General features: G+C 47.1%; 1 long non-coding RNA gene across 1 annotated transcript in view; it reads right to left on the bottom strand.

Moving 5' to 3' along the window:
• Positions 1-2350: 2350 nt before the first annotated feature.
• The window catches only part of LOC140422757 (uncharacterized), a 49364-nt gene continuing 38011 nt past the window's right edge, over positions 2351-13703 (bottom strand). The window contains exon 3 of the long non-coding RNA XR_011947585.1: positions 2351-4754. This is a non-coding gene — a long non-coding RNA (uncharacterized lncRNA). The remainder of the gene's footprint in view (positions 4755-13703) is intronic.

Genomic DNA, 13703 nt, shown 5'->3' with positions numbered 1-13703 from the left:
TGCACATCTCCAAAAATCTGTCCTGGTCCACCCACGTCGACACTACCACCAAGAAAGCACAACAGCGCCTATGCTTCCTCAGGAAACTAAGGAAATTCGGCATGTCCACATTAACCCTTACCAACTTTTACAGATGCACCATAGAAAGCATCCTATCGGGCTGCATCACAGCCTGGTTGACTCCATCTACACCTCCTGCTGCCTTGGGAAAGCGGGCAGCATAATCAAAGATCCCTCTCACCCGGCTTACTCACTCTTCCAACTTCTTCCATCAGGCAGGAGATACAGAAGTCTGAGAACACGCACGAACAGACTCAAAAACAGCTTCTTCCCCACTGTTACCAGACTCCTAAATGACCCTTTTATGGACTGACCTCATTAACACTACATCCTGTATGCTTCATCCGATGCCAGTGCTTATGTAGTTACATTGTATATGTTGTGTTGCCCTATTATGTATTTTCTTTTATTCCCTTTTCTTCTCATGTACTTAATGATCTGTTGAGCTGCTCGCAGAAAAATACTTTTCACTGTACCTCGGTACACGTGACAATAAACAAATCCAATCCAATCCAATCGAACGTACAGAGGCCACTTTTCAGGGGGCGGAGCATCGCGAAAGCGGCACCGCCCCCGATTTTGGCCTCATCGGGGATTCTCCATCCCGTTGCCGAACGCAATTTTGGAGTTAGGGATCAGAGAATCCAGATCGCCAGCCATGTTTTCCTGTGTGTCGCGCCCTCGTCGGCAGTGGGATTCTCCGTTCCCGCCAACTGCCAATGGGATTTCCCATTGTGGCCATCCCATGCCACCGAGAAACCCGTGGTCGTAGGTGCGCTGCCGGCACAATGGAGAATCCCGCTGGCGGAGAATCCCGCAGAGTCTCATTAAAGCAGGATCTGTTCCATACCATACTTGCACACAGGCAAAAATTGGAAAAAAGGGAATTGCAATGGACAAGATTTTTCATAATCGGAAATATACAGGTAAAAATGGAGGTTTATGATAAAAATTGGAATTTCAATTAAGAACAGTAAAAAATACATTCATGTAGCACCTTGTAACAGTCCTTCCTGTTTGTTTCCTTTGTTCTCCTTTTCTTTTTTAAAATTATTTTTGGTCTGTGGACCTGCATTCAGAATGTGCCTTTAAGCAGTGGACTCACGGCCTGCCTGTGCTGACATTATGGGCCGGATTCTCCGGTTAAGAGACTAAGTACTGACGCTGGATTGAATTACGTGAGTTCTACGGCCCCAAAAGTGGCGCCATTCCCAGAGTGATTCAGGACATCCTAATGGGCTGGCACAGGTGCCAAGTGGAACTAGTGCAATTCTAATAAACGCTGTTGGGTGATTCGCCGGGGTCGGGATTGGCACTCGAAAGGCTGACAAGCAGGAACTCCCCACACACCCTCACCCAGCCAAGAAGGTGGCACTGGTTGCGCTGGAGCATGCCCATCCCGTTGATGGGTTGGCTGGGGCCAGAGTGTACATAGGGGGGTGACCTGGGGAGGCACCCATACGATCCATGGTGCTAAATTCACAGTGGGCATTCAGCAGTGTGTGCAGTCGCATGGCTGCCTTGCAGGCTACGGCAATTGTGGTCAGTGCCTGTCCACCTCGACCCCACAGCCCACCTCCTGGCCGCTCCCCAGTACTAACCCCCAGCACTGGCAGAGCCTCCCCGGCCAGCGGCAAAACTGACAGCACACTAGAATGATGTTGGACACTTTTCATACTCCCTCAGCAGCCCCTGTTTCCCGATTTTAAATACCACAAGTGAACCTCGCCATCGGTAATTCCTCCTGGCGGATGTGAAGTATCATGGGGGGCCCAGAACTTGCCGGGTCAGGCCCGTTAATGATATGTCAACAGCATTTACTGTAAAATTTGCTTGCCCATGCTGGTGAGAAGTGGAATTCATTCACGCTGCTGTTGAAGCACCGGAGCATGATATTCCACCGGCGGTCTATCTCGCTCTTGCTGTTGAAGTAAATAATTGCTTTATTGTTCTAAAACCATCTATGTCTGGTACATCTCTGTTGTAAACTTGAAATAATCTTGAATCTACAAAAAAAGTAGACAACTTTGCCAGAGAAAACCATTTCAAGCCAAGAAGGAAGAAATATCGAAATGAAGGCTTGAACTCCAGAAAGACATTAACTGGAAGCCAACCTTGTGCATCAAAGATCCTTAATCCTTTTATCGTTATTAATATTTTCTTTACCTGTCAGTCACCCTTTCCCCTCTGGGTTGTTTGTGTGTGTGAAGGTGTGTGTGACAAATCCCAAATTTCTTTACCCGTCAGTCTGGCCTCAATAAAAGTCGAGATGGATTTGCAGGTACAGCATTAGTTATTTTATTTGACTTGCAAGCCTGACTCAGTTCACAGTGGTACAAAACACATCTTGCTTCGTACACCTCTGGAATCAAGTGAGTCTGTAGAACAAAGAAGTCTCTACTGATACATTCAAATGGCATCAGGTTTCACATACACGGTTCCCATAGGTCATCCTATACCCCTCCTGACCTATCCATACACTCTAATTGGCTCACTTCCAATCTCTTCCTCTGGCCCCTATTACCCAGCATCCTTTTCTCCTCCTTTGGTGGACACACCTCTTCCTTTGCTTTGCCATGCTGTCTGAAATCCTTTGTCTGTGAACTCACCAGGATTAGACTGGCCTATCTCTACATTACATTAACTAATATCTCGAAAGTAACTATTTTATATCACATTCGTCATTCCCTCCTATTATCATTCCATGATAACCGAACTATCCAATCCATAGCTACGGTTGCTCATCTAAAAAGATCCGTCGCTGCATTTCCAATTCCTGGCGTAGCCCCCCTTCATCTGCTGCACCCTCATGGATTTTGACAGCTAAGATTTTAGGGGCGTTGATCTGTTCCAGTGCACCCCGCATTCTACCCATCACACATTTAAGGATGGCTAGGCCCACAAAGATGCAGCCGATAGCCACCACTAAATACAAGGCCATATTTATCAACCAGTCCTTCCAACCTCCAAATCCCCAGTTACCCCAAGAGCCAGGATCCTGCATTCCATCCAGGTGATCCCGTATGTGATCCATAAATTTAGTGATGTTAGCGGTCAAGTCCTGAATTCCCATGATACACTTGCCCTGTACTATGGCGCATACCCCACCCTCACGGGCCAGAAGATAGTCAAGAGCATACCAGTTCTGCATTGCACACAACCGTAGCTGAGACAATTCCTTGGTTATTGCCCCGCGGGCTCCCAAGGTTTCATTTCCCAAGATGGTAAGGCCACAAATAAAATAATTCCTATTGCTAACAGCCAAGGAACCCCCCACACCTCCCAGTGTCAAGACGCTCAGAATCCCCCATCCGGCTGAGTGGCCCCGATTGGGTGTGAGAACCTGAGGTTTTTTCCAGTTCTCGCAAAATTCAGCCGAGACTGCCCGGCGTGCTAACTGATTATGCAGCATCCACGCCGAAGGGCAGGGGACTGTGGTAGGGACTAGAGTCCCAATAGCAATTTGGCGGGGAAATGGGGGTGACAAAACATCGGTCGCCGTGCCATTAAATAAAAAGTAGTATCCTTGCTCCGTGTGCAGGCTAGCATCACAATCAGTATATCGGTTGCGTAAGGATCCCCCAGTAGCCCAGTTGATCCAGCTTCGAAACGCCCATTCGGGCCGCCTAGCAATGCGGAAAGCCCTAGTCCCAACAGTGATATGAGAGACATTCGCCCAGCCACAAAGGAGCTGGAGGCCGGCGTTCAATGGAACGCAAATGGTGTTGTAACAAACGCATTGGCCAGACGCCTGGGTGATATGACACCTCCTGTCCATACAGGTGGGGAACAGATATGTTTTATTTGTTTCCACCTCTACCAGCAAATAGCCGTATCCTTCACTGCTGAAACAATTCTCGTACGACCGGGAATCACTATTGGGAGTGAAGTGGCTAGGTATATACGTCCTCCACCGTTGCAGCCTATCATACTTTGAGTGGGAATTATCCCGAGGAAGGGGAAGGCAAATAGCCGGTGGTGCTGAACCCGGATCGTAAGGAAGAGTGACTTGCTCGGGCGGTGGCTCGGAATGCTGACAATGAACCACCGTTTGGGGAGTGCCCCAAAGCGGTGAAACAGAAAATAACCTAGACACCGCTGCGGGGTTCGGGTAGCAGACAACCCGTCCGTGGCCATACAAGCGGTGGTAAATCTGGTAGAAGAGATTCATACTACCCAGGTTTTCCTCAGTTTGGCCTTTAACTAAATTAAGTGTATCTCCCGATAACCTACGTTCTAGCTGTACTTCCCTTCTCACACGCCCCGTCCTCTCTCTAGTCCCTCTCTCTCTCTCATAGCCTCTTCCTACGCTCTCCTGACGGCCTGATGTTACCTTTATTGCACCAATCTTAACACATCCAAAATCAAATTTACATGTATTCCAAAAACAAGGCAATGTCCATAAAATGTTCCTTTCCCATCGCCGGGACCGGTGCAATTACTTCATGAGTCCTGCATTCTCCTTAACTTTGACGACCTTCCATGAGTCGATACCATGTCCTCGTAAATGGGGGCAGCGAAGAACATCACCTTTGCATAGATGAAATATCCTTGTAGATTGGTTGGGATTACAAATGTAGATAATATTCCCCTTTTCCATGTCCGTCGCCAATAACACTCCAAGCGAGGTGAGGCCGTAGATCACACAGGCGGTGCGTAGCCACCCCATCATATTCCACACCTGTAAAATGGCACTGGAGAAGGGAGGCAGGTTAGTAACCGACCTTTTACAGTAGTGGAGATGGACCCAATTTACAGTGATGGAGGTGGACCCAAGCACTTCGCCCCTCCACTTTAACTGCTGTGGGGGTGGTAAGGAGAACTTGGAAGGGCCCGTACCATCGCGGCTCCGACCCCTTCCTAGTCCAATTTTTGACCATGACATAACTGCCGGGCTGGACTGAAAGTGAGCTAAGTACTGGGGGCGATGGCTGGTGAGCCGCGCGGACCTGGCCATGGAGTTCCTTGAGCACCTGCGTGAGGGCTAGAACATAGGTGGTCATCTCTTCAGTCACATGGTGAAACTGAACCAGTCTGGAAGCATGCAGGCCCCAGGGAGTTCTAAGAGGCCTGCCATAAAGAATCTCGGCAGGAGAGAGCCGGGCCGGTCCCGCAGGTGTAACCCGCAGCTGGAAGAGGGCAACGGGGAGCAACTTAAGCCATGTCAGTCCCGTGTCTGCTCTTAATTTAGCCAATTTAGTTTTGAGGGTCTGATTGTGTCTCTCAACCAACCCGGCCGCCTGCGGTCTGTAAGCACAGTGTAACTGCTGGCGTATGCCCAACTGGGAGCAAATCTCCTTGTTAATTTGTCCAATAAAATGAGGCCCATTATCAGAACTTAACTGAGCTGGTATACCGTACTGGGGAATGATTTCCCGCATCAAAGCTTTAACCACAGTAGCAGCTTTATTATCGATAGTCGGATACGCCTCGATCCATCAGCTGAACACATCCACAATGACCAAAACATATTTATAACATTGACACCTTTCCAACTCAATGTAATCCATTTGGAGCGTCTCAAAGGGACCACTGGGCAACGGGGTTTGCCCCATCCCACAAGGGATACCTTTTCCGGTGTTATATTGCTGACAAATCAAACACCGATTACTGATACTCTGGGCCAACCCCTGCATTTTAGGGTGCCACCAAGTGTCCAGCAACAAATCACTAGTCCCCCGAGCCCCACAATGAGTTGCAAAGTGTACACATTCGATGACCCATAAAGCCAGTACATCAGACATACAAGTCTGATGTGCAGGCGTGGTCCATAAAGAGGAAACAGAATCATATGTACAACCTAACCGTTTCCACATTTGTTTATCACTCTCAGGAGCGTCCTCCTGTAACCTTATGACGTCTTGGATGGTTGGCATTGACTTGTCAGAAGCAGACATATTTATAGTAGATCGTTTAGTCTGACTTAACATTTTAGGCACCATCACTTGCTGAATTTGCGCGGCTGTCCGCACTGCACAATCTGCTTGTTCATTACCAACGTCAACTGGGGTCTTACCATTTGTGTGGGCAGCGCATTTAATAACGGAAATCTGCGCGGGCATAAGAAGGGCCTGCAGTAGGTCATTAACTAAACCCTGGTGGGATATTTCCGTGCCTGCCGAGGTAAGGAATCCTCTATTCTTGCAGAGTTGTCCGAAGTCATGAACTACCCCGAAAGCATATCGGGAGTCAGTGTAAATATTTACCCGACGATCTACCCCAAGTATACATGCACGGGTGAGGGCAAAAAGTTCGGCTTGTTGAGCTGAATAAGGGGTCTGGAAAGCTGCCGCTTCTAGAATCAGACCATCTTGTTCTACGATTGCATAACCGGACAATCTCCGGCCAGTGGGGCTTACTAATGCACTGCCATCAACATACATAATCATGTCAGGTTGTTCTAACGGAATATCACTCAGATCGTCCCTTATTGTGGTAGTTTCCTGAATCAAGGCTAAACAGTCGTGGCCAGGTGCGTCTTCATGGACAGGGGGACCGCTATGAAAACAGGCTGGATTGATAGTGGTACAGTGTTTAAATGTCAGACGTGGATTGTTCAAAAGGTATACCTCATACCTATTCTGACGAGCTGCGGTAAGATGCTGAGTCTACAGTTGCCCAGTAGTGCGATGACCGAGTGGGAGCTATACACCGTAATATCCTGTTGGAGAGTGATATTGGCAGCAGCCTGCAAACTATTGTATATCGCTGCCAAGATCTGGGTGCAAACAGGGTGGCCCAACGCCACTGGGTCGAGTTTGGAAGAGTAATATGCTACGGGCCGGTGCTTGTCCCCATGTTGCTGGATGAGTACCGCTGTTGAACATCCTTCCTGAACAGTACAGTATATCTGGAACGGTTGGTCGTACAAGGGCCTACTGAGGGCCGGTGCTTGTAACAAGGCCTGCTTCAGGCAATGGAAGGCCTCGAGTGCCTTGGTGGCGAGAGTAAAGTACCCCTCTTCACTAGTGTAAGGCGTCAGCAGCTTTATATAGACAGCGATGTTTGGTCCCCACTGCCGACAATAATTCACCGTACCCAGCCAATGACGGATCTCCTTGGCTATTGTAGGGGCGGGGAATTGGCATATTGGTTCAATCCTACTGGGTTTGAGACTTCTTTCTGTGGCTGTAAGTAAAACTCCTAAGAACTTAACCTTTCTCTGAGCCACCAAGACCTTTGCTTGTGAGACAACATAACCCAACGAGGATAGGTGGTTTAATAATTGGATCACATCATCCCTATTACTGGGCTCGTCAGGACTTGCTACCAATATGTCATCTACATACTGCACTAGAGTGGAACCATGCTCCAATTTCAAGGCCTGGAGTTGGGTATGCAGACATCTGGAGAAGAGTGTAGGTTAGTTGACGAACCCCTGTGGCAGTCGGGTCCAGGTATACTGCTGTCCATTGTAAGTGAAGGCAAACAAATATTGGCTTTCAGTTGCAAGTGGGAGGGCAAAGAAGGCGTGCTAAAGGTCAATTATGGCGAAGACCCGGGCTTGAGCTGGAATTTGAGCCAGTATGTGGGCAGGGTTAGGGACGAGAGCATGTAACGGCTGTACAATGGCATTGATTGAACGTAAATCCTGTACTAATCGGTACTGGTCTGGTTTGGCTGGTTTAGGCACAGCAAGTATGGGGGTGTTACATTCTGATTGGCAAGGGACCAAAATACCCTGTTGCAACAGCTCTTGAATTAATTTGTCTATAGACGGAGCAGCTTGGGATTTCAGGGGGTATTGCCGAATGGAAGGTAGCTTTACATGATCCTTAATCGTTACCTTAATAGGTGTAACATTTGTCTTTCCCACTTGTGATGGGTATTCCGCCCAGACCTGTGGATTGACATATTCAAAAACATCATGTCCCCAGTGATGCTGCAGTCGAGTGTTAATTGTTTCAGGGACCTCAAAATATTTTATGGCAGTGCCGTCCGGCATGACTTGAAGTGCGTACTCTGTTGGATCCGAATGATCCACTGCCCTCCTTACCATTTGCCCCAGATCCCTGGCATGGTACTGGTCGTGGACCTGACGTGTAATATGGGGGCTTACCGAAGCTGACTGTGGCCATAAATATGGTGGTATTGTAACAAAATCGGCTGTACCTTCTTTTCCCGTGACTGTGGTTGTAACCCTGACAGGCCATTCGGTCCCAATTAATGGCCGGTATTTGTCCTCCAACTCCTTGTTTTGTCCGGTTCTGTCATAGGCCAGGGTAACGTGATGCAGTGAATGTTCAATGTCTAACGTCCATCACTGGGGGGTGATAGAAATATAGCACTGTTGTCTCATCCTCCATGATTGGACCGTTACCCCTTCGTCTCCGCACTCTAGCTGTAGCTGGAAGATACACAGTAAATCTCGAGCCAACAAGTTACAGTCCAATCCAGTAGTCGCTACAAACTGATGATCTGCAGACTTATTCTCGTAAGTGACTGTCACAGGTTCAGAAATAGGATACTCACACACCTGTCCTTGGAACCCCGACAATTGCTGTGTGTGGTCGGATAATGGTAGTCGAAGTTTGGTATCTTCCTAATCGGCAACTGTCTCCGAGTCTCACCAGGGGGCACTCTAGCTATTTCCTCTGGTTCTTCCAAGACTTCGACATCCCTCCCTGTCACTAGAGGGAGTTCTTTCTCTTCAAAATCATCTGTGGCATCTCCCTTTGTTCTATAATTTGCGGTTTCCCCTTGGTCTGGAGGGATTTAGGTGGTATGCTTAATTGTTTCTGGTTAGGATCAAGCCCTTCTCTCGCTGTCCGAGATCTGGTCCTAGAGCTAACTGGGCATGCGGAACAGAGCTCCTCTTCCCCTACTGATCATGAAGATGGTAAATCGGGACCCACGCTATCAACCAAAAGGGCTGGAGTTACTGGCATGATTGGAATCTGGGGAGCAGTGACTGGATATAAATTATTATACTCTGGTGGTTCTGGAATTAGTGCAGACAATGCTACAGGTGCAGTCGGAACTTTTACTGACATTTTTAAATCATTGAATTGATCATTCTCTGTCAATTCAAGGCCAGCCATTGAACTATGTAGCCCATCTTTTGTTTGACCCGAGCCTTTCCTGTCTTTACTTGCGCGTTTTTTGAATGCACATTCCTTTTTCAAGACCTGTAATGTTTTTTGGTTACCCTGTTCACTAATTGGAATTCCCATTTTAAGGGCATTGTCCTGCCAACTTGATAACATGATCTTATCTCTTTCCTCTTGACAATATTGTCTCCATAATCCAATTAATTATTTTGCTTTCATACTTTGACTCTTTTTCCAGATGTGTCCCTGAATTTTCTTAATAATCTCTAGGATTTTGATGCCCCCTAGTGGCCATTCACACCCCATTTTACTCCTTAACATTGCTGACATTTTCCTGAAATCTTTTGCTTTATCCGGATACATATCGCATAATATTTGCAGTGGCATGCCTGGATCATTTGTGCTATCCAAGGAATTCCCCATAATCTCAACTAGTCCTCAGAACTGCATTTTTCGCCACTACAGTCCAAGGGTCCAATTTTAGCTTAATCAACTATACATTTAAAACACTCACACATCGAATTGAATCATCTTCAGATTTAAAAACACTTATTGAACTGAACCTTCATCTACTGAAGTCACATCAGCCATAAAAACACTTACTTAACTGAACCTCCATCTACTGAAGTCACATCAGCCATAAAAACACTTACTTAACTGAACCTCCATCTACTGAAGTCACATCAGCCATAAAAACATTTATACTTGGAATTGAATCATCGTTTTAGATGTCCCATCAACCCAAAACCTAACCCAAGCCAAATCAACAATATGAAATCCCATCAATTAAATTTCTAATCCCCAGACTGACCTTTGATTTCGTCGAGACGATCTTTCCGTACCAACCGCGAGTGACCAGACTAATCAGACGATAAGAAGAGGGGAAAAATCAATGCGCGGTCATTTTCCAGCTGTACATTGTGGGCTCCTTTTTCCCATCCTCCTGTTCATAATCAGTCTAATTCTGATTTCGCAGTTGGTCAGAACCGTCTTGAGAAATCCCGGGTTTTCGGCACCAAATGACAAATCCCAAATTTCTTTACCCGTCAGTCTGGCCTCAATAAAAGTCGAGATGGATTTGCAGGTACAGCATTAGTTATTTTATTTGACTTGCAAGCCTGACTCAGTTCACAGCGGTACAAAACACATCTTGCTTTGTACACCTCTGGAATCAAGTGAGTCTGTAGAACAAAGACGTCTCTACTGATACATTCAAATGGCATCATGTTTCACATACACGATTCCCATAGGTCATCCTATACCCCTCCTGACCTATCCATACACTCTAATTGACTCACTTCCAATCCCTTCCTCTGGCCCCTATTACCCAGCATCCTTTTCTCCTCCTTTGGTGGACACACCTCTTCCTTTGCTTTGCCATGCGGTCTGAAATCCTTTGTCTGTGAACTCACCAGGATTAGACTGGCCTATCTCTACATTACATTAACTAATATCTCGAAAGTACCTATTTTATATCACATTCATCATGTGTTATAAGTGGGGATAGTTATGGGTGGGGGCGTTCGAAAAGTGGTATTTGATAGCCAATTACATTTTTCTGTCAGCTTAACTGTAATTCTGTACATAATAAAAGGTTTCTTGTGTTAAAGTTTCACACCTGGTGACTGCAGAGCAGCCAAGGTCCTCAGGTATTTTAAAATTAAATCTAAGTTCACCTGTGTTGCGACTCAGGTCAAGTGGGGCCGGAATTGATGGCGCACTAGCCCAGGGTGGTCATGACAACCTTTACCTTTGTAAAGCATCCCTGCTTCACAGAAGAGTTATCAAACAAAATTTGACACCAAGCCCCATAATAAGATATTAGGACTGATGAAGAAAAGGTTGCAGGGTGAAAGAGGGAAGTTTTAAGGAATGGCTTGAGGTACAAGCAAATTAAGTTGCACGAGGTCTGGAAGGGAATTCCAGAACTTAGGGACTGGGAAGGGCAAAGCATGCCAGGAACTGTAGAATGATTAAAATTGGTGAACAAACCAGAATTGGAGGAGTATCGAGATCCAAAAGGGCTGGTGGGTTGGAAGACTTTACAGAGATAGCGAGGAGAGAGAGTATTTAAAAAGAATTGGAATGTTAAAATGAAACCAATGGGGGCCACTGTCGTACTGAACAGAAAGGACTACTGCAAAGAAGTATACCGACAACTGAACAACCAAGAACACTACAGACAGTTACCCGCAGATCCGACCAAGGAACACATCCGCCAACTTAACAGACTGATCAAGACCTTGGATCCAGATCTTCAGAGCACCCTACGTGCTCTCATCCCACGTACTCCCTGCATTGGAGATCTCTACTGCCTCCCAAAAATACATAAGGCCAACACACCAGGCCGCCCTATCGTTTCAGGCAGTGGGACCCTGTGTGAGAACCTCTCTGGCTACATCGAGGGCATCTTGAAACCCATCGTACAAGGTACACCCAGCTTCTGTCGCGACACGACGGACTTCCTACAGAAACTCAGCACCCATGGACCAGTTGAACCAGGAACATTCCTCGTCACAATGGACGTCTCGGCACTCTACACCAGCATCCCCCATGACAATGGCATTGCTGCAACAGCCTCCGTACTCAACACCGACAACTGCCAATCTCCAGACGCAATTCTGCAACTCATCCGCTTCATTCTGGATCACAACGTCTTCACCTTCGACAATAAGTTCTTCATCCAGACGCACGGAACAGCCATGGGGACCAAATTCGCACCCCAATACGCCAACATCTTCATGCACAAGTTTGAACAGGACCTACTCACCGCACAGGACCTTCAACCGATGTTATACACCAGATACATCGATGACATTTTTTTCCTTTGGACCCACGGCGAAGAATCACTGAAACGACTACATGATGACATTAATAAGTTCCATCCAACCATCAGACTCACCATGGACTACTCTCCAAAATCAGTTGCATTCTTGGACACACTCGTCTCCATCAAGGATGGTCACCTCAGCACTTCGCTTTACCGCAAACCCACGGATAACCTCATGATGCTCCACTTCTCCAACTTCCACCCTAAACACATTAAAGAAGCCATCCCCTATGGACAAGCGCTCTGTATACACAGGATCTGCTCAGACGAGGAGGAGCGTAACAGACATCTACAGACGTTGAAAGATGCCCTCGTACGAACGGGATATGGCACTCGACTCATCGATCGACAGTTCCAACGCGCCACAGCGAAAAACCGCACCGACCTCCTCAGAAGACAAACATGGGACACAACCGACAGAATACCCTTCGTCGTCCAGTACTTCCCCGGAGCGGAGAAACTACGTCATCTTCTTCACAGCCTTCAACACGTCATTGATGACGATGAACATCTTGCCAAGGTCATCCCCACACCCCCACTACTTGCCTTCAAACAACCGCGCAACCTCAAACGAACCATTGTGTGCAGCAAACTACCCAGTCTTCAGAACAGTGACCACGACACCACACAACCCTGTCATGGCAATCTCTGCAAGACGTGCCAGATCATCGACATGGATACCACCATTACACGTGAGAACACCACCCACCAGGTACGCGGTACATACTCGTGCGACTCGGCCAATGTTGTCTACCTCATACGCTGCAGGAAAGGATGTCCCGAAGCGTGGTACATTGGCGAGACCATGCAGACGCTGCGACAACGAATGAACGGACATCGCGCAACAATCACCAGGCAGGAATGTTCCCTTCCAGTCGGGGAACACTTCAGCAGTCAAGGGCATTCAGCCTCTGATCTCCGGGTAAGCGTTCTCCAAGGCGGCCTTCAGGACGCGCGACAACGCAGAATCGCCGAGCAGAAACTTATAGCCAAGTTCCGCACACATGAGTGCGGCCTCAACCGGGACCTGGGATTCATGTCACATTACATTCATCCCCCACCATCTGGCCTGCGAAATCCTACCAACTGCCCTGGCTTGAGACAATTCCCACCTCTTTAACCTGGGGTTACCCCATCTCTGGATCTGTAAAGATTTAATCACCTGCTAATGCTCGCATTCCTAGCATTGTTTGGCATCTTTGAATTAGTCTATATATGTGTTTCTGGAACAGACCTCTTCATTCACCTGAGGAAGGAGCAGCGCTCCGAAAGCTAGTGACATCGAAACAAACCTGTTGGACTTTAACCTGGTGTTGTAAGACTTCGTACTGTTAAAATGAGGGCATTGCCAGACCAGGAGGCAATTATGGTGAGCGCAATACTGCTGGGCGAATGGGGCTTGGTGCAATTTGAAGATAAAAGGGTACAACTGAGTCCTCGATATGTCCTAGTTGCATCAGGTTTTTTAATCAGCGCCACACTCAGCCATTAGCTGCAACAATGTCCTCGGGCAAGCTAAAACTGAAATAATGCCTTTTATTTTCGTGCCAACTTCTGGCCAATTGTGAAGTATGTATTCTATTCGCAAGAAATTCAGCCTCCCAGAAGGACGTCAATTACTGGCTGATCACACATGTACTTCACAATCACAGAAAAGTTTGTGGCCTCAACTGTTCAACTCACTCACTGTTAAACAAAAGAAAAATGTAAAGTAATTCGAAACTCTCACTATATCTCAACGGAGATAATTCTATTCCTGATTT

The sequence above is a fragment of the Scyliorhinus torazame genome, chromosome 5 (genome assembly GCF_047496885.1).
Source record: "Scyliorhinus torazame isolate Kashiwa2021f chromosome 5, sScyTor2.1, whole genome shotgun sequence".
In the NCBI taxonomy this organism is placed as follows: Eukaryota; Metazoa; Chordata; class Chondrichthyes; order Carcharhiniformes; family Scyliorhinidae; genus Scyliorhinus; species Scyliorhinus torazame.
This window is presented reverse-complemented; position numbering and strand designations above follow the sequence as displayed.